At 41.5% G+C, this 26,562-nt stretch overlaps 1 protein-coding gene across 2 annotated transcripts in view; it reads right to left on the reverse strand.

Annotated features, from left to right (window-relative positions):
• Positions 1-25,970, reverse strand: part of LOC141094047 (serine/threonine-protein kinase SBK1-like) — a 30,781-nt gene extending 4,811 nt beyond the window's left edge. Inside the window, exon 1 of one of the 2 annotated variants that reach the window (XM_073579757.1) lies at positions 25,948-25,970. The gene's annotated coding sequence lies outside the window, so the exon portion shown is untranslated. Of the gene's footprint in view, positions 1-22,748; positions 22,939-25,947 lie in introns of those variants that run through there. The other variant, XM_073579756.1, reaches the window with a different exon arrangement.
• Positions 25,971-26,562: the final 592 nt, after the last annotated feature.

Below are 26,562 nucleotides of genomic sequence, written 5' to 3' on the forward strand. Positions count from 1 at the left end.
GTTGTCTGCTGCATCCTCTGTCTGTGATGTTTATCCAGCAGGGGGCGCGGTGACGTGGTTAGTGCATGCCATGCCCTCTGCTGCCTGAATGTCACTGACAGACGATGTGGCAGACAGCGGTGAGCAGCGATGGACCGCGGGACAGGTGACTATCTCAAGTGCCGGGTCCTGAGCAGGAGAGGTGAGTATGGCATTTTTTTTTGCTGCAGCATATGGGGGCATAATATATGGAGCATCTTTTGGGGGCAGCATATGGGGGTATATTCTATGGAGCAGCATATGGGGGCATAGTCTATGGGGCAGTATATGGGGGTATATTCTGTGGGGCAATATATGGGGGCATATTCTATGGGGCAGTATATGGGGGTTTATTTTGTGGGGCAACATATGGGGGCAGTCTATGGAGCAGCATATGGGGGTATATTCTATGGAGCAGCAAATGGGGGTATATTCTATGGAGCAGCATATGGGGGCATAGTCTATGGGGCAGTATATGGGGGCATAGTCTATGGAGCAGTATATGAGGGCATAGTCTATGGGGCAGTATATGGGGGTTTATTCTGTGGGGCAACATATGGGGGCATAGTCTATGGAGCAGCATATGGGGGTATATTCTATGGAGCAGCATATGGGGGTATATTCTATGGAGCAGCATATGGGGGCATAGTCTATGGGGCAGTATATGGGGGTATATTCTGTGGGGCAATATATGGGGGCATATTCTATGGGGCAGTATATGGGGGTTTATTCTGTGGGGCAACATATGGGGGCAGTCTATGGAGCAGCATATGGGGGTATATTCTATGGAGCAGCATATGGGGGCATAGTCTATGGGGCAGTATATGGGGGTATATTCTGTGGGGCAATATATGGGGGCATATTCTATGGGGCAGTATATGGGGTTTATTCTGTAGGGCAACATATGGGGGCAGTCTATGGAGCAGCATATGGGGGTATATTCTATGGAGCAGCATATGGGGGTATATTCTATGGAGCAGCATATGGGGGCATAGTCTATGGAGCAGTATATGGGGGCATAGTCTATGGGGCAGTAAATGGGGGTATATTCTGTGGGGCAACATATGGGGGCAGTCTATGGAGCAGCATATGGGGGCATAGTCTATAGAGCAGCATATGAGGGCATAGTCTATGGGGCAGTATATGGGGGCATATTCTATGGGGCAGTATATGGGGGTATATTCTGTGGGGCAACATATGGGGGCAGTCTATGGAGCAGCATATGGGGTATATTCTATGGGATGTGAATTGGCCATATTCTAGAATACCCGATGCGTTAGAATAGGGCCACCATCTAGTTGTTTAATAACCCACATGAGTCATCTAGACAATCAGATGAAAGAGATCATCTATATGCTGCCAACGGCTATTACTTAATAACCCACATGAGTGATCGGGTCGGCTGACAAACCTGCATTTTCCTTGTGCGATGGCCGATCAACAGCATGTTGGGAATAAGCCTTCTTATGAACATATCTGACCCTTACCTACCCGATAATGGGGTTTTTCCATGATCGACTTTGACAATAAGTGTTAATTGCTCTGTTAACTGAAAACGATGCAGCAAATGCATCCATTACACACAAAGAAGGCCAGCTTTTAGTAATCCCCTTGGAGTTAATTAGGACAGGAGAACACGTGCGACTCTTGCTGGAATGCCCTCTGCTACCCGCAGATATGTTCCATAAGTGGATTAAGAAGTTAAACTTTACATGTAATTGCCCTCTGCAAGAGATTAAACAAATATATCCAGATTAATTCCTTTTTTTCTTTTCCTGTTACCTTGTTAGACCCAGTACCGCTAATGATGGGAAAGATGGTTGTTTCTGATATGGATTGACATTGGAACCAGTGACGTTACGAGTGAAGAGACTTTTAACCACCGAACAATTAGTCATCTTTCATATTCATCAGGGCTACAGGATGAGATGTCACAGTAAAAGCTGTTGTTTCTCCTCCAGAATAATGTATCCAATAATGATTCATTGTAGATATTGAGAAAACAGTGTAGTCATTTTCAGGAAGTCCGATTTTTTTGTAATATTATTCTTCAGCATAATTAAATTGATGACATAGCTTTCTGAAACCAAACAGGGAGATGACCTCACTGTTAGCTCATTTTCCAGAACACCATGGATATAGCATGACAACACGTAGAAATACATGGCCATATGGAAACTTGATAACAACAAATCCCATAAGCCCTTGTCTCACAAGTTACATTTCCAGTACTGTGCAAACCCTTTAAAAATGCTGCAAAGTAAGAATGCTTTAAAATAAGATAGAAGTAATCGCTTATTTTTGTCAGGTAACAAAATGCAAAATGAACAAAAGAGAAAACTAAAATCAATGTCTGGGGTGACTGCACTTTGCCCTCAAAAATAGCTAGTTGCACGCCATTTCTGGAGGAACTCGGCAGGGAGGTTACTTAGAGAAGTACCCACAGATCCTTCTATCTCTTCATGTGATCCCAGACTGGATGACGTTGGGATCAGGCCTCTGTGGGGACGTAACATCACTTCCTAAACTCCTTGTACTTTTAGTTCTTAATGCCAAGAAATACAGGCAGACACCCATCATGTAATACCATCAGGGAAGAGTCTGATTGGCTCCATGTTTATTTTGCAGCTGGAGAACAATCCCAAAAATACAACCAATGTCACTAAGGGCACCACCCAATTAAAGCATGATGTATCATTCATGCGTCGCACAGGTTCCTTGGCAAATTACTGCGTATATGGTGTTGAAGGTTGCCCAATTCTTTTGGTGCTTCTTCAAAAGAGTTTGAACAGCACTTCTTAAAACTCTGCTCTGAAATCTTTGCCTGGAAGAGACCTTGCTGATGCAGTATAACTACCTTGTGTTCAGCTCAATCTTGCTATGGTGTAAGAGATATGACATGAAACTGTGTTCCATAGTGTCACCTTTTGTAGCAGATTTGGGTTGTTCTTCACCCAGTTTTATGCCTCCTACACAGCTATTTCTGTTTTAGTTAATGACTATGCTTCAACCTACATATGAAATTGATCATTATCACTGGTTTCTCATACACCGGAATACAATCTCTGACCTAGAACTATTGATGCTGCTTTGAAGGCAAAAGCTGGTCACCAGATACCGGTGGGATTTACATTTCTCTTTTGTTCATTCACTTTCCGTTTAGTTCATTTAGTTTTTGCAGTCAACATAGTCATATGTCAACTTTTTTTTGTAGGGCAAGCTGCAGTTTTCAATGGCGTCATCCACTTTACCATCTAATGAGCTGACACCCGGCACTAAGTGCCAGGAGCGGTCACGGACCGCTCCCGACAATTCAACCCCCGGCACACTGCGATCAAACATGATCACAGCATTCCAGGAGCAAGCAGAGGGGCTGACAGCTGTGACAACCCCTCTGCCTTTGGATCGTAGACCCCGTAGAATGACGCGGGGTCCTGATCGCTCCCATGGTAACCCAATGTCATCATGACGACATCCGGGTTACCAGATCTCGGAGCCTCAGTGTCATGCGCAGTGCAAGTCAGGAAGTCTCTGAGGTTCGTGTGAAATTGCATGCAGCGCTGACAGCTTATAAGGCATGCAGATCAGCCTGCACAAAATGAGTGTCCCATAGTGGGACACTGTAAAAGTAAGAATGAAATAAAAGAAAAAAATAATTGTAAAAATATAAAAAATAATAAAAAAATCAATATTTCTTCTATCATTAAATCAATATTTGAATTAAAAAAAATCTAAACAAAAGTGCACATATTTAGTATCGCCGCGTCCGTAACAACCTGACCTATAAGCCTGTCCCACTAATTCACCCTTTTAATGAACACAAAAAAAGGCAAAAACAATGCTTTATCATCATACTGCCGAACAAAAAGTGCAATAACGCGCGATCAAAATGACACATATAAATAACCATGGTACAGCTGAAAACGTCATCTTGTCCCGCAAAAAACAAGCCCCTACACAGCGTCATCAGCGAAAAAATAGTTATAGCTCACAGAAAAAAGCGATGCAGAAATGATTTTTTTATATAAAATTGTTTTTATTGTATAAACGCGCCAAAACATAAAAAATTATATAAATGAGGTATCGCTGTAACCGTACTGACCAGAAGAATAAAACCGCCTTATCAATTTTACCGCACGCGGAACGGTGTAATTGCACCCCCCAAAAAAAAGAAATTCATGAAATGCTGGTTTTCGTTCATACTGTGTCCCAAAAATCGGATAAAAAGTGATCAAAAAAAATAATGTGCCCGAAAATGGTACTATAAAAACGTCAACTCGTCCCTCAAAAAACAAGACCTCACATGACTCAGTGGGCCAAAATATGGAAAAATTATAGCTCTCAATATGTGGTGATGCAAAAACTATTTTACAATAAAAAGCGTCTTTTAGCGTGTGACAGCTGCCAAACATAAAAACCGCCATAAATAGTAAATCAAAACCCCCCGTTATCACCCCCTTAGTTAGGGAAAAATAATAAAATAAAAAAATGTATTTATTTCCATTTTCCCATTAGGGTTAGGGCTGAGATTAGGGTTAGGGGTGTGTTGGGGTTAGGGTTGGAGTTAGAATTGGAGGGTTTCCACTGTTTGGGCACATCAGGGGATCTCCAAACTTGACATGGCGTCCGATATCAATTCCAGCCAATTCTGTGTTGAAAAAGTCAAATGGCGCTCCTTCCCTTCTGAGTGCTGCCGTGCGCCCAAACAGTGGTTTACCCCCACATATGGGGTATCAGCATACTCAGAACAAATTGCACAGCAACTTTTGGGGTCCAATTTCTCCAGTTACCCTTGGGAAAATAAAAAATTGGGGGCCAAAAGATCATGTTTATGAAAAAAATAAGATTTTTTATTTTTACAGCGCTACATTATAAACTTCTGTGAAGCACTTGGGGGTTCAAAGTGCTCACCGCACATCTAGATGAGTTTCTTAGGGGGTCTATTTTCGAAAATGGTGTCACTTGTGGGGGGTTTCCACTGTTTAGGCACATCGGGGGCTCTGCAAACGCGAAATGGCGTCCAATCTCAATTCCAGCCAATTTTGCATTGAAAAGTCAAACGGCGCTCCTTCCCTTCTGAGCTCAGCCGTGCGCACAAACAGTGGTTTACCTGCATATATGGCGTATTGGCGTACTCAGGACAAATCGTACAACATCTTTTGGGGTCCCTTTTCCCCTGTTACCCTTGGTAAAATAAGACAAATTGGATCTGAAGTAAATTAGTAAAAATTAGTAAAAGTTAAATTCATTTTTTTAAACATTCCTAAAATTCCTGTGAAGCACCTGAAGGGTTAAACTTCTTGAATGTGGTTTTGAGCACCTTGAGGGGTGCAGTTTTTAGAATGGTGTCACTTTTGGGTATTTTCTATCATATAGACCCCTCAAAGTGACTTCAAATGTGATGCGGTCCCTAAAAAACAAATGGTGTAAAAATGAGAAATCGCTGGTCAACTTTTAACCCTTATAACTTCCTAAGAAAAAAAAAATTGGCTCCCAAATTATGCTGATCTAAAGTAAACATGTGGGAAATGTTACATATTAAGTTTTCTGTGTGACATATCTCTGTGATTTAAGGGCATGAAAATTCAAAGTTGAAAAATTGCGAAATTTTCTACATTTTCGCCAAGTTTCCGTTATTTTCACAAATAAACACAAGTTATATCAATGAAATTTTACCACTAACATGAAGTACAATATGTCACGAGAAAACAATGTCAGAATCACCGGGATCCATGGAAGCGTTCCAGAGTTCTTACCTGGTCATTAACATGCAAACCACCATTGGAGGTAAAGGGTTAATATTATTATTTAGGGTACCGCCTGTAGTTTTTATTGGTACCATTTTGTTGTAATTAAGAAATGTTGATGTCTTTGTATTGCATTTTTGGCTCGTGGGAGACCAATAGATCAACAGGACAGCCAGGGTCGCCTTCTTCGTTTTTCTCCTCTTAATCTCAGCCAATAGGAAACAGAGCTTTTCAGTATAGACTGCAATACTTTGAGGGCAGGTGCAAGTCCCCAAAGGGGACTAAAAAAAAATGTAAAAAATAATACAGTATGATGCTTGTATGTGGCTGCCAACACAGTATAAAGGCCCCCTACACGGTATGATGGCTCCCACACACCCTACACGGTACGATGGCTCCCACACACCCCTACACGGTATGATGGATCCCACACACCCCTACACGGTATGATGGCTCCCACAAACCCGTACACGGTATGATGGATCCCACACACCCCTACACGGTATGATGGCTCCCACACACCCCTACACGGTATGATGGCTCCCACACACCCTACACGGTATGATGGCTCCCACACACCCTACACGGTATGATGGCTCCCACACACCCCTACACGGTATGATGGATCCCACACACCCCTACACGGTATGATGGCTCCCACACACCCGTACACGGTATGATGGATCCCACACACCCGTACACGGTATGATGGATCCCACACACCCCTACACGGTATGATGGCTCCCACACACCCCTACACGGTATGATGGATCCCACACACCCCTACACGGTATGATGGCTCCCACACACCCGTACACGGTATGATGGATCCCACACACCCCTACACAGTATGATGGCTCCCACACACCCCTACACGGTACGATGGCTCCCACACACCCCTACACGGTCTGATGGATCCCACACACCCCTACACGGTATGATGGCTCCCTGTACATATATAATAATATACAGGAGATGCCCAGGTTATACCGGCTATACATATATAATTATAAACAGGAGATGCCCAGGTTACACCGGCTGTACATATATAATTATATACAGGAGATGTCCAGGTTATACCGGCTGTACATATATAATTATATGCAGGAGATGCCCAGGTTATACCGGCTGTACATATATAATTATATACAGGAGATGCCCAGGTTACACCGGCTGTACATATATAATTATATACAGGAGATGTCCAGGTTATACCGGCTGTACATATATAATTATATGCAGGAGATGCCCAGGTTATACTGGCTATACATATATAATTATAAACAGGAGATGCCCAGGTTATACCGGCTGTACATATATAATTATATACAGGAGATGCCCAGGTTATACCGGCTGTACATATATAATTTTCTACAGGAGATGTCCAGGTTATACCGGCTGTACATATATAATTATATACAGGAGATGCCCAGGTTATACCGGCTGTACATATATAATTATATACAGGAGATACCCAGGTTATACCGGCTGTACATATATAATTATATACAGGAGATGCCCAGGTTATACCGGCTGTACATATATAATTATATACAGGAGATGTCCAGGTTATACCGGCTGTACATATATAATTATATACAGGAGATGCCCAGGTTATACCGGCTGAACATATATAATTATATACAGGCGATGCCCAGGTTATACCAGCTGTACATATATAATTATATACAGGAGATGCCCAGGTTATACCGGCTGAACATATATAATTATATACAGGCGATGCCCAGGTTATACCAGCTGTACATATATAATTATATACAGGAGATGCCCAGGTTATAACGGCTGTACATATATAAATATATACAGGAGATGCTCAGGTTATACCGGCTGTACATATATAATTATATACAGGAGATGCCCAGGTTATACCGGCTGTACATATATAAATATATACAGGAGATGCTCAGGTTATACCGGCTGTACATATATAATTATATACAGGAGATGCCCAGGTTATACCGGTTGTACATATATAATTATATACAGGAGATGCCCAGGTTATACCGGCTATACATATATAATTATATACAGGAGATGCCCAGGTTATACCAGCTGCACATATATAATTATATACAGGAGATGCCCAGGTTATAACAGCTGTAAATATATAATTTTATACAGGAGATGCCCAGGTTATACCGGCTGTACATATATAAATATATACAGGAGATGCCCAGGTTATACCGGCTGTACATATATAATTATATACAGGAGATGCCCAGGTTATACCAGCTGCACATATATAATTATACACAGGAGATTCCCAGGTTATACCAGCTGTACATATATAATTATATACAGGCGATGCCCAGGTTATACCGGCTGTACATATAAAATTATTTACAGGAGATTCCCAGGTTATACCTGCTGTACATATATAATTATATACAGGCGATGCCCAGGTTATACCGGCTGTACATATAAAATTATTTACAGGAGATGCCCAGGTTACACCTGCTGTACATATATAATTATAGACAGGAGATGACCAGGTTATACCGGCTGTACATATAATTATATACAGGAGATGGCCAGGTTATACCAGCTGCACATATATAATTATATACAGGAGATGCTCGGATTATACCAGCTGTACATATATAATTATATACAGGAGATGCCCAGGTTACACCGGCTGTACATATATAATTATACACAGGAGATTCCCAGGTTATACTAGCTGCACATATATAATTATATACAGGAGGTGCCCAGGTTATACCATCTGTACATATATCATTATATACAGGAGATACTCAGCTTATATCGGCTGTACATATATAATTATATACAGGAGATGCCCAGGTTATACCAGCTGTACATATATAATTATATACAGGAGATGCCCACGTTATACCAGCTGTACATATATAATTATGTGCAGGAGATGCCCAGGTTATACCAGCTGTACATATATAATTATATACAGGAGATGCCCAGGTTATACCGGCTGTACATATATAATTATTTACAGGAGATGCCCAGGTTATACCTGCTGTACATATATAATTATATACAGGAGATGCCCAGGTTATACCACCTGTACATGTATAATTATATACAGGAGATGCCCAGGTTATACCAGCTGTATAAGTATAATTATATACAGGAGATGCCCATGTTATACCAGCTGTACATATATAATTATATACAGGAGATGTCCAGGTTATACCGGCTGTACATATATAATTATACACAGGAGAGGCCCAGGTTATACCGGCTGTACATATATAATTATATACAGGAGATGCCCAGGTTATACCGACTGTACATATGTAATTATATACAGGAGATACCCAGGTTATACCAGCTGCACATATATAATTATATACAGGAGATGCCCAGGTTATAACAGCTGTAAATATATAATTTTATACAGGAGATGCCCAGGTTATACCGGCTGTACATATATAAATATATACAGGAGATGCCCAGGTTATACCGGCTGTACATATATAATTATATACAGGAGATGCCCAGGTTATACCAGCTGCACATATATAATTATACACAGGAGATTCCCAGGTTATACCAGCTGTACATATATAATTATATACAGGCGATGCCCAGGTTATACCGGCTGTACATATAAAATTATTTACAGGAGATTCCCAGGTTATACCTGCTGTACATATATAATTATATACAGGCGATGCCCAGGTTATACCGGCTGTACATATAAAATTATTTACAGGAGATGCCCAGGTTACACCTGCTGTACATATATAATTATATACAGGAGATGACCAGGTTATACCGGCTGTACATATAATTATATACAGGAGATGGCCAGGTTATACCAGCTGCACATATATAATTATATACAGGAGATGCTCGGATTATACCAGCTGTACATATATAATTATATACAGGAGATGCCCAGGTTACACCGGCTGTACATATATAATTATACACAGGAGATTCCCAGGTTATACTAGCTGCACATATATAATTATATACAGGAGGTGCCCAGGTTATACCATCTGTACATATATCATTATATACAGGAGATACTCAGCTTATATCGGCTGTACATATATAATTATATACAGGAGATGCCCAGGTTATACCAGCTGTACATATATAATTATATACAGGAGATGCCCACGTTATACCAGCTGTACATATATAATTATGTGCAGGAGATGCCCAGGTTATACCAGCTGTACATATATAATTATATACAGGAGATGCCCAGGTTACACCTGCTGTACATATATAATTATATACAGGAGAGGCCCAGGTTATACCGGCTGTACATATATAATTATATACAGGAGATGCCCAGGTTATACCGACTGTACATATGTAATTATATACAGGAGATACCCAGGTTATACCAGATGTACATATATAATTATATACAGGAGATGCCCAGGTTATACCGGCTGTACATATATCAGTATATACAGGAGATGCCCAGGTTATACCAGCTGTACATATATAATTATATAGAAGAGATGCCCAGGTTATACCAGGTGTACATATAATTATATACAGGAGATGCCCAGGTTACACCGGCTGTACATATATTATATATAGGAGATGCCCAGGTTATACCGGCTGTACATATATTATATATAGGAGATGCCCAGATTATACCGGCTGTACATATATAATTATATACAGGAGATACCCAGGTTATACCAGGTGTACATATAATTATATACAGGAGATACCCAGGTTATACCAGGTGTACATATAATTATATGTAGGAGATGCCCAGGTTATACCGGCTGTACATATATAATTATATACAGGAGGTGCCCATGTTATACCGGCTGTACATATATAACTATATACAGGAGATGCCCAGGTCATACCGGCTGTACATATATAATTATATACAGGAGATGCCCAGGTTATACCGGCTGTACATATACAATTATATAGAGGAGATGCCCAGGTTATACCAGGTGTACATAAAAAATTATATACAGGAGATGCACAGGTACGGGCTGTACATATACAATTATAAACAGGAGATACCCAGGTTATACCAGTTGCACATATATAATTATATACAGGAGATGCCCAGGTTATACCAGCTGTATATGTATAATTATATACAGGAGATGCCCATGTTATACCAGCAGTACATATATAATTATATACAGGAGATGTCCAGGTTATACCGGCTGTATATATGTAATTATATACAGGAGATGCCCAGGTTATACCAGATGTACATATATAATTATATACAGGAGATGCCCAGGTTATACCAGCTGTACATATATAACTATATACAGGAGATGCCCGGGTTATACCTGCTGTACATATATAATTTTATACAGGAGATGCCCAGGTTATACCAGCTGTACATATATAACTATAAACAGGAGATGCCCAGGTTATACCAGCTGTACAAATATAATTATATACAGGAGATGCCCAGGTTATACCAGCTGCACATATAGAAATATATACAGGAGATGCCCATGTTACACCAACTGTACATATATAATTATATACAGGAGATACCCAGGTTATACCGGCTGTACATATATAATAATATACAGGAGATACCCAGGTTATACCGGCTGTACATATATAATTATATACAGGAGATGCCCAGGTTATACCAGCTGTACATATATAATTATATACAGGAGATGCCCAGGTTATACCAGCTGTACATATATAATTATATACAGAAGATGCCCAGGTTATACCAGCTGTACATATATAATTATATACAGGAGATGCCCAGGTTACACCGGCTGTACATATATAATTATATACAGGAGATGTCCAGGTTATACCAGCTGTACATATATAATTATATACAGGAGATACCCAGGTTATACCGGCTGTACATATATAATAATATACAGGAGATACCCAGGTTATACCGGCTGTACATATATAATTATATACAGGAGATGCCCAGGTTATACCAGCTGTACATATATAATTATATACAGGAGATGCCCAGGTTATACCAGCTGTACATATATAATTATATACAGAAGATGCCCAGGTTATACCAGCTGTACATATATAATTATATACAGGAGATGCCCAGGTTACACCGGCTGTACATATATAATTATATACAGGAGATGTCCAGGTTATACCAGCTGTACATATATAATTATATACAGGAGATGCCCAGGTTATACCAGCTGTACATATATAATTATATACAGGAGATGCCCAGGTTATACCGGCTGTACATATATAATTATATACAGGAGATGCCCAGGTTATACCGGCTGTACATATTTAATTATATACAGGAGATGTCCAGGTTATACCGGTTGTACATATATAATTATATACAGGAGATGCCCAGGTTATACCGGCTGTACATATATAATTATATACAGGAGATGTCCAGGTTATACCGGTTGTACATATATAATTATATACAGGAGATGTCCAGGTTATACCGGTTGTACATATATAATTATATACAGGAGATGCCCAGGTTATACCAGCTGTACATATATAATTATATACAGGAGATGCCCAGGTTATACCGGCTGTACATATATAATTATATACAGGAGATGCCCAGGTTATACCAGCTGTACATATATAATTATATACAGGAGATGCCCAGGTTATACCGGCTGTACATATATAATTATATACAGGAGATGTCCAGGTTATACCGGTTGTACATATATAATTATATAGAGGAGATGCCCAGGTTATACCGGCTGTACATATATAATTATATACAGGAGATGTCCAGGTTATACCGGTTGTACATATATAATTATATACAGGAGATGCCCAGGTTATACCGGCTGAACATATATACAGTGGGGAAAAAAAGTATTTAGTCAGTCAGCAATAGTGCAAGTTCCTTAAAAAGATGAGAGGCGTCTGTAATTTACATCATAGGTAGACCTCAACTATGGGAGACAAACTGAGAAAAAAAAATCCAGAAAATCACATTGTCTGTTTTTTTTTCATTTTATTTGCATATTATGGTGGAAAATAAGTATTTGGTCAGAAACAAGCAATCAAGATTTCTGGCTCTCACAGACCTGTAACTTCTTCTTTAAGAGTCTCCTCTTTCCTCCACTCATTACCTGTAGTAATGGCACCTGTTTAAACTTGTTATCAGTATAAAAAGACACCTGTGCACACCCTCAAACAGTCTGACTCCAAACTCCACTATGGTGAAGACCAAAGAGCTGTCAAAGGACACCAGAAACAAAATTGTAGCCCTGCACCAGGCTGGGAAGACTGAATCTGCAATAGCCAACCAGCTTGGAGTGAAGAAATCAACTGTGGGAGCAATAATTAGAAAATGGAAGACATACAAGACCACTGATAATCTCCCTCGATCTGGTGCTCCACGCAAAATCCCACCCCGTGGGGTCAGAATGATCACAAGAACGGTGAGCAAAAATCCCAGAACCACGCGGGGGGACCTAGTGAATGAACTGCATAGAGCTGGGACCAATGTAACAAGGCCTACCATAAGAAACACACTACGCCACCATGGACTCAGATCCTGCAGTGCCAGACGTGTCCCACTGCTTAAGCCTGTACATGTCCGGGCCCGTCTGAAGTTTGCTAGAGAGCATTTGGATGATCCAGAGGAGTTTTGGGAGAATGTCCTATGGTCTGATGAAACCAAACTGGAACTGTTTGGTAGAAACACAACTTGTCGTGTTTGGAGGAAAAAGAATACTGAGTTGTATCCATCAAACACCATACCTACTGTAAAGCATGGTGGTGGAAACATCATGCTTTGGGGCTGTTTCTCTGCAAAGGGGCCAGGACGACTGATCCGGGTACATGAAAGAATGAATGGGGCCATGTATCGTGAGATTTTGAGTGCAAACCTCCTTCCATCAGCAAGGGCATTGAATATGAAACGTGGCTGGGTCTTTCAACATGACAATGATCCAAAGCACACCGCCAGGGCAACGAAGGAGTGGCTTCGTAAGAAGCATTTCAAGGTCCTGGAGTGGCCTAGCCAGTCTCCAGATCTCAACCCTATCGAAAACCTTTGGAGGGAGTTGAAAGTCCGTGTTGCCAAGCGAAAAGCCAAAAACATCACTGCTCTAGAGGAGATCTGCATGGAGGAATGGGCCAACATACCAACAACAGTGTGTGGCAACCTTGTGAAGACTTACAGAAAACGTTTGATCTCTGTCAATGCCAACAAAGGATATATCACAAAGTATTGAGATGAAATTTTGTTTCTGACCAAATACTTATTTTCCACCATAATATGCAAATAAAATGAAAAAAAAAACAGACAATGTGATTTTCTGGATTTTTTTTTCTCAGTTTGTCTCCCATAGTTGAGGTCTACCTATGATGTAAATTACAGACGCCTCTCATCTTTTTAAGTGGTGGAACTTGCACTATTGCTGACTGACTAAATACTTTTTTTCCCCACTGTAATTATATACAGGAGATGCCCAGGTTATACCAGCTGTACATATATAATTATATACAGGAGATGCCCAGGTTATACCGGTTGTACATATATAATTATATACAGGAGATGCCCAGGTTATACCGGCTGTACATATATAATTATATACAGGAGATGTCCAGGTTATACCGGTTGTACATATATAATTATATACAGGAGATGTCCAGGTTATACCGGTTGTACATATATAATTATATACAGGAGATTCCCAGGTTATACCGGCTGTACATATATAATTATATACAGGAGATGTCCAGGTTATACCGGTTGTACATATATAATTATATACAGGAGATGTCCAGGTTATACCGGTTGTACATATATAATTATATACAGGAGATGCCCAGGTTATACCGGCTGTACATATATAATTATATACAGGAGATGCCCAGGTTATACCAGCTGTACATATATAATTATATACAGGAGATGCCCAGGTTATACCGGCTGTACATATATAATTATATACAGGAGATGCCCAGGTTATACTAGCTGTACATATATAATTATATACAGGAGATGTCCAGGTTATACCGGTTGTACATATATAATTATATACAGGAGATGCCCAGGTTATACCGGCTGTACATATATAATTATATACAGGAGATGTCCAGGTTATACCGGTTGTACATATATAATTATATACAGGAGATGCCCAGGTTATACCGGCTGAACATATATACAGTGGGGAAAAAAAGTATTTAGTCAGTCAGCAATAGTGCAAGTTCCACCACTTAAAAAGATGAGAGGCATCTGTAATTTACATCATAGGTAGACCTCAACTATGGGAGACAAACTGAGAAAAAAAAATCCAGAAAATCACATTGTCTGTTTTTTTTTCATTTTATTTGCATATTATGGTGGAAAATAAGTATTTGGTCAGAAACAAGCAATCAAGATTTCTGGCTCTCACAGACCTGTAACTTCTTCTTTAAGAGTCTCCTCTTTCCTCCACTCATTACCTGTAGTAATGGCACCTGTTTAAACTTGTTATCAGTATAAAAAGACACCTGTGCACACCCTCAAACAGTCTGACTCCAAACTCCACTATGGTGAAGACCAAAGAGCTGTCAAAGGACACCAGAAACAAAATTGTAGCCCTGCACCAGGCTGGGAAGACTGAATCTGCAATAGCCAACCAGCTTGGAGTGAAGAAATCAACTGTGGGAGCAATAATTAGAAAATGGAAGACATACAAGACCACTGATAATCTCCCTCGATCTGGTGCTCCACGCAAAATCCCACCCCGTGGGGTAAGAATGATCACAAGAACGGTGAGCAAAAATCCCAGAACCACGCGGGGGGACCTAGTGAATGAACTGCAGAGAGCTGGGACCAATGTAACAAGGCCTACCATAAGTAACACACTACGCCACCATGGACTCAGATCCTGCAGTGCCAGACGTGTCCCACTGCTTAAGCCTGTACAAGTCAGGGCCCGTCTGAAGTTTGCTAGAGAGCATTTGGATGATCCAGAGGAGTTTTGGGAGAATGTCCTATGGTCTGATGAAACCAAACTGGAACTGTTTGGTAGAAACACAGCTTGTCGTGTTTGGAGGAAAAAGAATACTGAGTTGCATCCATCAAACACCATACCTACTGTAAAGCATGGTGGTGGAAACATCATGCTTTGGGGCTGTTTCTCTGCAAAGGGGCCAGGACGACTGATCCGGGTACATGAAAGAATGAATGGGGCCATGTATCGTGAGATTTTGAGTGCAAACCTCCTTCCATCAGCAAGGGCATTGAATATGAAACGTGGCTGGGTCTTTCAACATGACAATGATCCAAAGCACACTGCCAGGGCAACGAAGGAGTGGCTTCGTAAGAAGCATTTCAAGGTCCTGGAGTGGCCTAGCCAGTCTCCAGATCTCAACCCTATCGAAAACCTTTGGAGGGAGTTGAAAGTCCGTGTTGCCAAGCGAAAAGCCAAAAACATCACTGCTCTAGAGGAGATCTGCATGGAGGAATGGGCCAACATACCAACAACAGTGTGTGGCAACCTTGTGAAGACTTACAGAAAACGTTTGATCTCTGTCAATGCCAACAAAGGATATATCACAAAGTATTGAGATGAAATTTTGTTTCTGACCAAATACTTATTTTCCACCATAATATGCAAATAAAATGAAAAAAAAAACAGACAATGTGATTTTCTGGATTTTTTTTTCTCAGTTTGTCTCCCATAGTTGAGGTCTACCTATGATGTAAATTACAGACGCCTCTCATCTTTTTAAGTGGTGGAACTTGCACTATTGCTGACTGACTAAATACTTTTTTTCCCCACTGTAATTATATACAGGAGATGCCCAGGTTATACCAGCTGTACATATATAATTATATACAGGAGATGCCCAGGTTATACCGGTTGTACATATATAATTATATACAGGAGATGCCCAGGTTATACCGGCTGTACATATATAATTATATACAGGAGATGTCCAGGTTATACCGGTTGTACATATATAATTATATACAGGAGATGTCCAGGTTATACCGGTTGTACATATATAATTATATACAGGAGATTCCCAGGTTATACCGGCTGTACATATATAATTATATACAGGAGATGTCCAGGTTATACCGGTTGTACATATATAATTATATACAGGAGATGCCCAGGTTATACCGGCTGTACATATATAATTATATACAGGAGATGCCCAGGTTATACCAGCTGTACATATATAATTATATACAGGAGATGCCCAGGTTATACCGGCTGTACATATATAATTATATACAGGAGATGCCCAGGTTATACTAGCTGTACATATATAATTATATACAGGAGATGTCCAGGTTATACCGGTTGTACATATATAATTATATACAGGAGATGCCCAGGTTATACCGGCTGTACATATATAATTATATACAGGAGATGTCCAGGTTATACCGGTTGTACATATATAATTATATACAGGAGATGCCCAGGTTATACCGGCTGAACATATATACAGTGGGGAAAAAAAGTATTTAGTCAGTCAGCAATAGTGCAAGTTCCACCACTTAAAAAGATGAGAGGCATCTGTAATTTACATCATAGGTAGACCTCAACTATGGGAGACAAACTGAGAAAAAAAAATCCAGAAAATCACATTGTCTGTTTTTTTTTCATTTTATTTGCATATTATGGTGGAAAATAAGTATTTGGTCAGAAACAAGCAATCAAGATTTCTGGCTCTCACAGACCTGTAACTTCTTCTTTAAGAGTCTCCTCTTTCCTCCACTCATTACCTGTAGTAATGGCACCTGTTTAAACTTGTTATCAGTATAAAAAGACACCTGTGCACACCCTCAAACAGTCTGACTCCAAACTCCACTATGGTGAAGACCAAAGAGCTGTCAAAGGACACCAGAAACAAAATTGTAGCCCTGCACCAGGCTGGGAAGACTGAATCTGCAATAGCCAACCAGCTTGGAGTGAAGAAATCAACTGTGGGAGCAATAATTAAAAAATGGAAGACATACAAGACCACTGATAATCTCCCTCGATCTGGTGCTCCACGCAAAATCCCACCCCGTGGGGTAAGAATGATCACAAGAACGGTGAGCAAAAATCCCAGAACCACGCGGGGGGACCTAGTGAATGAACTGCAGAGAGCTGGGACCAATGTAACAAGGCCTACCATAAGTAACACACTACGCCACCATGGACTCAGATCCTGCAGTGCCAGACGTGTCCCACTGCTTAAGCCTGTACAAGTCAGGGCCCGTCTGAAGTTTGCTAGAGAGCATTTGGATGATCCAGAGGAGTTTTGGGAGAATGTCCTATGGTCTGATGAAACCAAACTGGAACTGTTTGGTAGAAACACAGCTTGTCGTGTTTGGAGGAAAAAGAATACTGAGTTGCATCCATCAAACACCATACCTACTGTAAAGCATGGTGGTGGAAACATCATGCTTTGGGGCTGTTTCTCTGCAAAGGGGCCAGGACGACTGATCCGGGTACATGAAAGAATGAATGGGGCCATGTATCGTGAGATTTTGAGTGCAAACCTCCTTCCATCAGCAAGGGCATTGAATATGAAACGTGGCTGGGTCTTTCAACATGACAATGATCCAAAGCACACCGCCAGGGCAATGAAGGAGTGGCTTCGTAAGAAGCATTTCAAGGTCCTGGAGTGGCCTAGCCAGTCTCCAGATCTCAACCCTATAGAAAACCTTTGGAGGGAGTTGAAAGTCCGTGTTGCCAAGCGAAAAGCCAAAAACATCACTGCTCTAGAGGAGATCTGCATGGAGGAATGGGCCAACATACCAACAACAGTGTGTGGCAACCTTGTGAAGACTTACAGAAAACGTTTGACCTCTGTCATTGCCAACAAAGGATATATCACAAAGTATTGAGATGAAATTTTGTTTCTGACCAAATACTTATTTTCCACCATAATATGCAAATAAAATGAAAAAAAAAACAGACAATGTGATTTTCTGGATTTTTTTTTCTCAGTTTGTCTCCCATAGTTGAGGTCTACCTATGATGTAAATTACAGACGCCTCTCATCTTTTTAAGTGGTGGAACTTGCACTATTGCTGACTGACTAAATACTTTTTTTCCCCACTGTAATTACAGTATATACAGGAGATGCCCAGGTTATACCAGCTGTACATATATAATTATATACCGGAGATGCCCAGGTTATACCGGCTGTACATATATAATTATATACAGGAGATGCCCAGGTTATACCGGCTGTACATATATAATTATATTCAGGAGATGTCCAGGTTATACCAGCTGTACATATATAATTATATACAGGAGATGCCCAGGTTATACCAGCTGTACATATATAATTATATACAGGAGTTGCCCAGGTTATACCAGCTGTACATATATAATTATATACAGGAGATGCCCAGGTTATACCGGCTGTACATATATAATTATATACAGGAGATGTCCAGGTTATACCGGTTGTACATATATAATTATATACAGGAGATGCCCAGGTTATACCGGCTGTACATATATAATTATATACAGGAGATGTCCAGGTTATACCGGTTGTACATATATAATTATATACATGAGATGCCCAGGTTATACCGGCTGTACATATATATAATTATATACAGGAGATGCACAGGTTATACCGGCTGCACATATATAATTATATACAGGAGATGCCCAGGTTATAACGGCTGCACATATATAACTTTATACAGGAGATGCCCAGGTTATACCGGCTGTACATATATAAATATATACAGGAGATGCCCAGGTTATACCGGCTGTACATATATAATTATATACAGGAGATGCCCAGGTTATACCAGCTGTACATATATAATTATATACAGGAGATTCCCAGGTTATACCAGCTGTACATATATAATTATATACAGGAGATACCCAGTTTATACCGGCCGTACATATATAATTATATACAGGAGCTGTCCAGGTTATGCCAGCTGCACATATATAATTATACACAGGAGATTCCCAGGTTATACCAGCTGTACATATATAATTATATACAGGCGATGCCCAGGTTATACCGGCGGTACATATATAATTATATACAGGAGATGCCCAGGTTATACCGGCTGTACATATATAATTATATACAGGCATGCCCAGGTTATACCAGCTGCACATATATAATTATATACAGGAGATGCCCAGGTTATAACGGCTGTACATATATAATTTTATACAGGAGATGCCCAGGTTATACCGGCTGTACATATATAAATATATACAGGAGATGCTCAGGTTATACCGGCTGTACATATATAAATATATACAGGAGATGCTCAGGTTATACCGGCTGTACATATATAAATATATACAGGAGATGCCCAGGTTATACCGGTTGTACATATTTAATTATATACAGGAGATGCCCAGGTTATACCGGCTGTACATATAATTATATACAGGAGATGCCCAGGTTATACCGGCTGCACATATATAATTATATACAGGAGATGCCCAGGTTATAACGGCTGCACATATATAATTTTATACAGGAGATGCCCAGGTTATACCGGCTGTACATATATAAATATATACAGGAGATGCCCAGGTTATACCGGCTGTACATATATAATTATATACATGAGATTCCCAGGTTATACCAGCTGTACATATATAATTATATACAGGAGATACCCAGGTTATACCGGCCGTACATATATAATTATGTACAGGAGCTGTCCAGGTTATACCAGCTGCACATATATAATTATACACAGGAGATTCCCAGGTTATACCAGCTGTACATATATAATTATATACAGGCGATGCCCAGGTTATACCGGCTGTACATATATAATTATTTACAGGAGATGCCCAGGTTATACCTGTTGTACATATATAATTATATACAGGAGATGCCCAGGTTCTACCGGCCGTACATATATAATTATATACAGGAGATGCCCAGGTTATACCTGCTGTACATATATAATTATATACAGGAGATGACCAGGTTATACCGGCTGTACATATAATTATATACAGGAGATGGCCAGGTTATACCAGCTGTACATATATAATTATACACAGGAGATTCCCAGGTTATACTAGCTGCACATATATAATTATATACAGGAGGTGCCCAGGTTATACCGGCTGTACATATATAATTATATACAGGAGATACAGGAGATACTCAGGTTATACCGGCTGTACATATATAATTATATACAGGAGATGCCCAGGTTATACCAGCTGTACATATATAATTATATACAGGAGATGCCCACATTATACCAGCTGTACATATATAATTATGTGCAGGAGATGCCCAGGTTATACCAGCTGTACATATATAATTATATACAGGAGATGCCCAGGTTATACCGGCTGTACATATATAATTATTTACAGGAGATGCCCAGGTTATACCTGCTGTACATATATAATTATATACAGGAGATGCCCAGGTTATACCGGCCGTACATATGTAATTATATACAGGAGATGTCCAGGTTATACCTGCTGTACATATATAATTATATACAGGAGATGCCCAGGTTATACCAGCTGTAGATATATAATTATATACAGGAGGTGCCCAGGTTATACTGGCTGTACATATATAATTATTTACAGGAGATGCCCGGGTTATACCGGCTGTACATATATAATTATATACAGGAGATGCCCATGTTATACCGGCTGTACATATATAATCATACACCGGAGATTCCCAGGTTATACCGGCTGTACATATATAATGATATACAGGAGATACCCAGGTTATACCGGCTGTAGATATATAATTATATACAGGAGGTGCCCAGGTTATACCAGCTGTAAATATTTAATTATATACAGGAGATACCCAGGTTATACCAGCTGTACATATATAATTATATACAGGAGATGCCCAGGTTATACCAGCTGTAGATATATAATTATATACAGGAGGTTATACCGGCTGTACATATATAATTATATACAGGAGATGCCCGGGTTATACCAGCTATACATATATAATTATATACAGGAGATGCCCAGGTTATACTAGCTGTACATATATAATTATATACAGGAGATGTCCAGGTTATACCAGCTGTACACATATAATTATATACAGGAGGTGCCCAGGTTATACCAGCTGTACATATATAATTATATACAGGAGATGCCCGGGTTATACCGGCTGTACATATATAATTATATACAGGAGATTCCCAGGTTATACCGGCTGTACATATATAATATACAGGAGATGCCCAGGTTATACCAGCTGTACATATATAATTATATACAGGAGATGCCCAGGTTATACCAGCTGTACATATATAATATACAGGAGATACCCAGGTTATACCAGCTGTACATATATAATTATACACAGGAGATGCCCAGGTTATACCGGCTGTAGATATATGTGTGTATTCTGCTGCTGGTGCCTGTAGTGGAGACCTCCTGTTTTTTCCCTATGTTGTATCAGGCCTTCGTCATATGAAGAGCGTCTCTCATCATCCAGATTAAGGAGATGAATCTTTCATGTATCCGGGATGTCGGTAGAAGCCTCAGTAGTGGGCGCCATGTTTGCCCCTTCTTATATAATGTAGGGACTGCTTAGTGAGGTCAGAGATTTCTCCTGGGATTCTGGGCCTATTCCAGGAGCTTCCACCAGCCGTCATGGAGGGCAGGGTGATAATTCATGGCTCCAGCATAGCCCCTCATTGTACAGCAGTCAGAATCCTCGCTCTCCGCACTCTGATAGGGAATGAGATGGAAATCTCTGCAGTCATTCAGGGACAAGGACTAAAAGCAACCTCAGGACAGTGACTCCCCACAGGCTTCATCAGGACGATGGGTCTGTTACATAGGGCTCCTACTAAATACTGGGGAGTATGGGGGAGTGTGTATAATGAGGGGTACACTGTATATACATGGGATGGGATCGAAGAGAGCAGTAGATAGAGGAGATGGAAGAATAGATAAAGAGACATTCCGCTAGATAGTGTAACAATAGAATATGTGTGTATATATATATATATATATAGTGACGGGGCCGATGCTGCATAGCTATAGGGGCGGCCATAGTCTGGGAGCATAGCGCCATCCTCCTCACCTCACATGAAAGCCCTGCAGATGCGGCAGCCTCCGTCCATGCCCCGCCGGTGCTGGATTAGGGGTTTGTCATGTGCCTTTGTTCCAGTGCGGATCGTGTCATTGTGGTGTCAGCCCGCAGTGTCTGCAGCAGATGGAATGGCTGAGCAGGCTGAGCCGCGTCCCATGGTGGTGACAATAGACCCTCCCACCAGTGTAATGCTCCGCACAATGCAGCTTCTGAAGGGGCTACGCACTCAACGCAAGGGTTACACCATCCGTGGAATATATATATACACACATCATTCATATATTGGTAAATATATGTTCTGGGCGTGTGTACATGGATATATAGCTGTCGTGTTCGTATGCACCGTAAGCGTTTCAGGCAGGTGTCGAAAAACTGCTGCAAAGTAAAAAACTTTAAAAAATCGAAGCGTTAACAGTTTATTCTTATCAATAAATGAAATGCAGAATGAACGAATAAATTTGACGTCCAAGTCACATCAGTAGTTGGACAACCGTTGTCTTTAGAACAGCATCAAAGCAGAAAGTGTTTGCAGGATCTGGGCAGGAGATTGTGCCAAACATCATGAGGCCTTCACCCCAGATCTTCTGTCTCTTCGTGTGACCCCAGACAGACTGAATGATGTGAGGTTTCCGTGGGAAGTCACGTGATGCGTCTTTATCAGCCGCCCGGTCTTCAGCGTTGCCCACTTCTTGGTGTCCTCAATTCTGAGAAATCCCGGCAGATCCTTTACCCATCATGTGACACCATCTGGAGGCGTCTGATTGCCCCCAAATGTATCTGCAGCTAGACAACAACCCCCAACATCCAACCAATGGCATTAAGAACAAGAAGTCCTGGGGGTGATGATCCGACCCCACAGACCCCTGATCATGTCATCCCGTCTGTCTGGGATCACATGAGAGGACAGAAGAATCCGCACAAGTCTCATACAGGAGATCTGGGGCCAGTTCTTCAAGATGTTTGCTACAACCTCCTGCCGGGATCCTTCATAACCAGGGTACTAGTGACGAGAAGTGATGGAGGTGACGGGCGATCACCAGATGCTGATGATGGAGGTGACAGGTGGTTACCAGATACTGATGATGGAGGGGACGGGCTGTCACCAAGTATTGATGAAGGAGATGAAGGGCGGTCACCAAATTCTGATGATGGAGGCGACAGGCTGTCACCAGATACTGATGAAGGAGGTGACGGGCGGTCACCAGATACTGATGATGGAGGGAATGGGCAGTCATCAGATGCTGATGATGGAGGCGACGGGCAGTCACCAGATACTGATGATGGAGGCGACAGGTGGTCACCAGATACTGATGATGGAGGTGATGGGAGGTCACCAGATACTGATGGAGAGGATGGGCGGTCACCAGGTACTGATGATGGAGGTGATGAGGTCACCAGATACTGATGATGGAGGGGATAGGAGATCACAGATAGTGATGATGGAAGGTCACCAGGTACTGATGATGGAGGTGATGGGAGGTCACCAGATACTGATGATGGAGGTGATGGGAGGTCACCAGATACTGATGGAGAGGATGGGCGATCACCAGATACTGATGATGGAGGTGACAGGTGGTCACCAGATACTGATGATGGAGGTGACAGGTGGTCACCAGATACTGATGATGGAGGCAATGGGCGGTCATCAGATACTGATGATGGAGGCAACAGGTGGTCACCAGATACTGATGATGGAGGTGACTGGTGGTCACCGGACACTGATGATAGAGGCGACTGGTGGTCACCTGACACTGATGATGAAGGTGATGGGAGGTCACGAGATACTGATGGTGGAGGTGATGGGAGGTCACAAGATACTGATGATGAAGGTGATGGGAGGTCACGAGATACTGATGGTGGAGGTGATGGGAGGTCACCAGATACTGATGGAAGCAGCTGTAGGTCACCAGATACTGATGATAATGGCGATTGGTGGTCACCAGATACTGATGATGGAGGCGACAGGCGGTCACCAGATACTGATGACGGAGGCGACGGGTGGTCACCAGATACTGATGACGGAGGCGACGGGTGGTCACCAGATACTGATGAAGGAGGCGACGGGTGGTCACCAAATACTGATGACGGAGGCGACGGGTGGTCACCAGATATTGATGATGGAGGTGACGGGCGGTCACCAGATACTGATGATGGAGGCGACAGGCGGTCGCCAGATACTGATGATGGAGGGAATGGGCAGTCATCAGATGCTGATAATGGAGGCGACGGGTGGTCACCATATACTGATGATGGAGGTGATGAGATCACCAGATACTGATGATGGAGGTGATGGGAGATCACAGATACTGGTGATGGGAGGTCATCAGATACTGATGATGGAGGTGATGGGAGGTTACCACATACTGATGATGGAGAGGATGGGCGATCACAAGACACTGATGATGGAGGCAATGGGCAGTCATCAGATACTGATGATGGAGGCAACAGGTGGTCTCCAGATACTGATGATGGAGGTGATGGGAGGTCATGAGATACTGATGATGGAGGTGATGGGCGGTCACCAGATACTGATGATGGAGGTGATGGGCGGTCACCAGATACTGATGATAGAGGCAACAGGAGGTCACCAGATACTGATGATGGAGGTGACAGGAGGTCACCAGATACTGATGATGGAGCTGACGGGCGGTCACCAGATACTGATGATGGAGGTGATGGGACGGCACCAGATACTGATGATGGAGTTGACGGGCGGTTACCAGATACTGGTGATGGAGGTGATGGGAGGGCACCAGATACTGATGATGAAGGCGACGGGTGGTCACCAGATACTGATGATGGAGGTGATGGGACGGCACCAGATACTGATGATGGAGTTGACGGGCGGTTACCAGATACTGGTGATGGAGGTGATGGGAGGGCACCAGATACTGATGATGAAGGCGACGGGTGGTCACCAGATACTGATGATGGAGGTGATGGGAGGTCACCGTACACTGATGATGGAGGCGACGATTCACTAGGATATACCAATCACAATAGGCGATGTCAGAGCTCACCTCCTGAACAATGACTGATATCACCTGTATATACAGTAAGTAATACAGGATTCACCATAGGTGGTGTCACAGCTCACCTCCTCCTCCTCCTGTACAATGACTGATAGCACCTCTATATACAGTAGATAACACAGGATCCACCATTCACAATAGGCGATGTCACAGCTCACCTCCTCCTCCTCCTAGTTGGATTTTCCAGACTTTGCTGCACACTTGATGTTGGATTTCTGTGTTTTGCTTGCCCGGATTTCTTACTCCTGATGCGTCACTCGTGGTGACAGTACAATAGTTCTGATTTGAGAATTAATAATTCGTTCTTACGTTTGTTTTTTGCCTCATCACAGTGAGAAGGTTATAAATATGCAGCGGAATAAAGTAAACTAATTGTCCAGACATTTCTGGAAATGGTAAAAGTACTGAACGTTCTGCACATAAAGACTCGGCGGCTTTCCTCCTCCTCTTCCTCCCTGTCCTCCTCCTCCACTTTTTGTGGTGTCGCTGTTTTGGGGACGAGTGGGCGTCTTTAGTAATAAATTGGCTCAATGTATTCAGGAAAAATATTATTTCTAATCTTGGGCTGAGTTCTAGTAATCCAACGCTCGACTCTTCAAAGTATGCGGTGGAGAAAAGATGCGTGTCTGTCACGTCTGACCGGTGTCCTAGAGAGATGTATGGTTAATGGAAAGTAAAGAAAGATGAAAAGAAAACTCTTCTCTGCCGATTTTTACCCCTGTGGGGAAGTAATGTAACACGTTCTTTACTTTACACCCTTAGGCTAAGTGCAC

This window comes from Dendrobates tinctorius, unplaced genomic scaffold (assembly GCF_039654945.1).
Source record: "Dendrobates tinctorius isolate UK_male_01 unplaced genomic scaffold, ASM3965494v1 ptg000063l, whole genome shotgun sequence".
Taxonomy (NCBI): domain Eukaryota; kingdom Metazoa; phylum Chordata; class Amphibia; order Anura; family Dendrobatidae; genus Dendrobates; species Dendrobates tinctorius.